This window comes from Elephantulus edwardii, unplaced genomic scaffold, assembly GCF_000299155.1.
Source record: "Elephantulus edwardii isolate Elephantulus edwardi_28Jun2011 unplaced genomic scaffold, EleEdw1.0 scaffold00124, whole genome shotgun sequence".
NCBI classification, from domain to species: domain Eukaryota; kingdom Metazoa; phylum Chordata; class Mammalia; order Macroscelidea; family Macroscelididae; genus Elephantulus; species Elephantulus edwardii.
Window position 1 is genome coordinate 2,598,268 of NW_006399874.1, and position 4,582 is coordinate 2,602,849.

Sequence of the window (4,582 nt, forward strand, 5' to 3'; positions counted from 1 at the left end):
GGGGGAAGGGGAGGAAAGCAAGGGACTAGGGGGCAAGGAGCGCAGGGCTTGGACACTATCACCAAGTGGTGGATGAGGGGCTTGGGCGCTGCTGGGGCTTTATGCAGCAGCACCCTGTGTGTTAAGGGTCACACAGGTGTGGGTTGCAGGGGGGTCACACAGTGTCAGGTAGTCTTCATTCCTCTGGGATCTCACAGTCTTCGCTCCTCTGGAGTTCCATGGTAGGTGGCTGGCTGTTGTTCTTCCCGGGTCTCTTCCAGGTCCCTCTTGCAGTGGAATCCCGTCTGGCAGCGGCGTTCTCCCATCTGGCGGCAGCATTCTCCCGTCTGGGGGCCTCGCTCTCCCGCTGAGGCACTCTTGCGCTGCAGCGCTCTCGCGCGGCGTCCTTGCTCTTGCCTATCATACGTTTTAAAGTAAGAAAAGTGCATAAAGCCTGGATTCTTTCTCCATATCTATTCAATCTGTTGGTTGAACAAGTAATTGGAGAAACTGGACTAAATGAAAAAGAACCTGCAATATTCAGACGAAACAACTTTGCTGCCTGAAAATGATGGAAACTTGAATTGTTTTCTGAAGGCAATCAAAGACTACAGATCTCAGTGTGGATTATATATCAATATGAAAGAGAAATCCTAACAACTGGATCAATATGCAACATCTTTATAGATGGAAGAAAGATTTAATTTGTAATGTGAAAGTTGAACAGTGAACAATAGAACAATTGTTTGTGTTAGGTGCCATCAAGTCAAGCATATCGCTTAACAACCCTATCAATAGCCAGCCTCAACTCTGCACTGTCCTGAGCCGTCCTCATCATCTCTGATACACTAGAAGCCATTGTTAAATTCACCCTGCAAATCCATCTTGTTGGGAGTCTTTCTTTCTTTTGTTGATCCTCTGTCTTTCCAAGAACAATGTCCCTTTCCAAGGAATAGCCTTGCCTAGTCACATGTCCAAGGATTAATGTCTTTCAATTGTAATATTGATATTTGGCCATCCAGCCAAAAATTAAACAAATATGTTTTGAAACAAGTATAGCTAGTGTGTTCTTTAGAAGTTAGAATGAAGAATCTTTGTCTTACATATTTTGAATATGTTTTCAGGAGCGGTTAATTTCTGGAAAAGAACATCTTACTGGGAAAAGTGGAGAGTCAGGAAAAAAGTTAAGGATGCTTTAAAAGATTGATACAATGACTGAAATAATTGGCATAATCATGGGGGTATTGGCAAGAAGCAGGGTTCATTCTGTATGTATATATTCACTGAGAATCAGGGCTCTCAACAGTAACTTATCAATACTGCATGGTATTAATAAGGCAGAATTATAGGCAGTCATGGAATGATATAAAAAGCTCTGATGGCATGGTGTTAAAAATGTCTGTCTCCTATCTGAAAGGTCAGTAGTTTAAATCTACTTGAGGTTTCATGGGAGAAAATAAGCAATCTCTTCCCATTCTAAGATTTACAGTCTCAGAAACCTGGTAGAACATAGGTATAGATTGGAATCTTCTCAGTGGCAGTGAGTAATGCAATGATGTAAGCATCCTAAATTATATTGATATGACCATCCAATAAGTTTTGAGGTGATTAAGATGGGATGCAACACCCTTAATCACAGTTTTGATCCAGGACATATTTCCTTATGGTGTTATTTTGTGAACATCTTTTGTTTTTACAAGATATTACATAAGATAGAAACTAACAGAGACATAGATACCAGAGGACAAGAGTCAGCTTCGAAGAATGCCCTTTGACCCCAGGTGCCTGCTCTAGGAAACTTCTCAACAGAGAAGAATAAGAATATATGAATATCTTCAAGGAGTGCCGGGCTTACAGGTATGTAGGAGACAAGATTCTTCATCAGCACCAACAAGGAATAAAAATTTTTCTCTAGAACTGGCAGCGTATATTCTGGGTTTAACCTAATAAACTGTGTGAGAATAAATTTCTGTTTGTTAAAATCACCCACTTAGGATATCTCTGCCATAGCAGTACTAGATAACTAAGACAGATAATGTTGAAAGATCGTTATTCATATTGAATCAGCACCTGTAAAACTGTCTAAAAGCACCAGGAAATTGTACTTCTTTGGATATTGAGCTGTTCATAGCCATAGTGCTTAGAGCTAATTTCTTATTATGACTTTTGATTTCTGATAAGTCATAATAAAAAATATTGTTGCAAAAGGCTTTGATGAAATTTTATTACTCCAGAATGTAGGCAAGCAGATGAATTTTATGTCTATCAAGCATGTTGTTGTTGCTATGTACCAACAATGAGTTTTTGGAGGCAGTAAACCACATTTCCCATCTTTCTTCCATACAGCAATTGGTGGATTTGAACCACCTGCCTTTGAGTTGCCAGTGCAATTCCTTTCCATTAAGCCACTTGAGCTCCCCATGCCATACAAATAAGTCATTTTCCTAAGTATATATTTATTAGATGGTAAAATATTATATACATGTATATGCATAAAAGCTATATAATTATATTTATAATACACAAGAAGTACAATCATGTTTAAATGTTGTCAAGTTTAAACTAGAAGCTCTGGTGTCTTAGTGATAAAAACTCTGTGCTGCAATCACAAAGGCACATAGTTCAAATCCACGAGATTCTCTGGTGAAGAAGGTTGGGTAATCTTCTCCTGTGCAGTTTACTGCCTCTGAAAATCTGTTAAAGGGTCAACTATGGGTCAGTTGTGATTCGATGACAAACATAAGAACAACATATGTATGGCTTATCTTTCATTGTTTTTGTTTAGACATTCCTCTAGGTCATATAGCCCTGGTGTACATATTGCTGTACCGTGGTCACTTGTGGTTGATGTGAAGCTGAACACTGTGACACTGATGTGTCAAATGCATTAATGGTTGGTTACCCAATGTAGACAGAGAGTGTGGTGGAGCTCCCCGATTAAAACAGGCTTAGAAGCAGGAGTGGCATCCTCTTCCATAATAGTTTGCCTCCGGAAACCCTATGAACCTGGAGAGAGGATGAAAGGCACCCAAGCATCGAGGACTTTCCTTCATAGTGTCGCTATGAGTCGCCTGTGACTCGATGACACTTAACAACAACAACAACATATGTATGTGTGCCTTTGAGAATACATGGTGCTGGAGAAGAGTAATGAATATACCATGAACTGCTAAGAAAATGAACAGTTTTGTCCTGGAGAGGCTGAGGCTGGTCTGTTCCTTGGAGGCAAGGGTTCTGAAGCTTCATCTGACATGCTTTGGACATGTTGCAAGGAGGGACCAGTCCTTGAAGAGGGACATCATGCTTGGGAGGGTAGAGAGACAGTGCAGGAGAGGAAGACCCTCGATGAGATGGATTGATTCAGTGACTGGGGTAATGGAAGTAGGTGTGTCAGAGATAGTGAGATTGGCACAGGATAGAGCAGGGTTAGGGCTATTGTACATATGGTTGCTATGAATCGCAGGTGACTCAATGGCACATAACAACAACATATATGGCTTCATAAATCTCTCTCTACTTGTGTGTGTGTATATACTGTTAGGTGCCATGGAGTTGAAACTGATTTATAATTGACCTGCAGTGAGTTTTCAGAGGCAGTAAGTCACATGAGATAATTCCCATCTATTTCTCGAGAAGCAACTGATGGATTCAAACTAATTACCTATGAGTTGGCAACAGAACTACTTACCATTAAGCCAACAGGGTTCCATATGCAGATATGTGTGTGTAGTTGTATGTGTATATGTGTGGCAAGAAGTTGTGCTGTAAACCCTAAAGTACATGGTTTGAATCTACCAGAGGCTCCTCAGGAGAAAGATGGGCAATCTACTCCTGTGCAATTAACTACTCTAAAAACCTGCAAGAAGGTCAACTATGGGTCGGTTTCTTCTCTATAATACAACAAATACACACACACACACACACACACACACACACAAACACACACACACAGAATTATAAAGAGCTCTGGTAGCCTCGTTGTAAGAAGCTGCACTGCAATCCTGAAGGAATGCAGTTCTAATCCACCAATTGCTCTGTGGGAGAAGGATGATCAATATTCTCCTGAGCGATAAGCCCACCACTGGCTCAACTATGGGTAGGTTCCAACTTGATGGTACATAACAACAATATACAAAATTGTTATATGCCACAGAGTCAGAACCAATCTATAGTTGCCCCCCACACACACACCCTGCCCCAGCCAACTTTCAGAGACACTAAATCACACTGGAAGAGATTGCCCATATTTCTCCTCTGGAGCAGTTGATGGATTCACACCATGTCTTTTTAGTTTGACAATACCTTTCCTTACCACAAACAAGGCCACCAGTGTTCCCTATATGCAACTTTCACTATTTGAAGTTCTACTTATTTCTATGTGTGGTTAAATTGCATGAGGTTGAAGGTATATTTAAAGAATTGAAATGTGTAGAGTTTGTTTTTTCCCCCAAAACAAATTTTAACCACATAATCAGCATAAAACCATGAGATTTTCATTCTTAAGGTTTGTTGGGAGGCCTAGAATAAAACATTAAAAATAATAAACTTAAAAATTTTGAGATTAAGAAGAACAATAGTTAGAAGCTAGATGTGATCTGAAAGA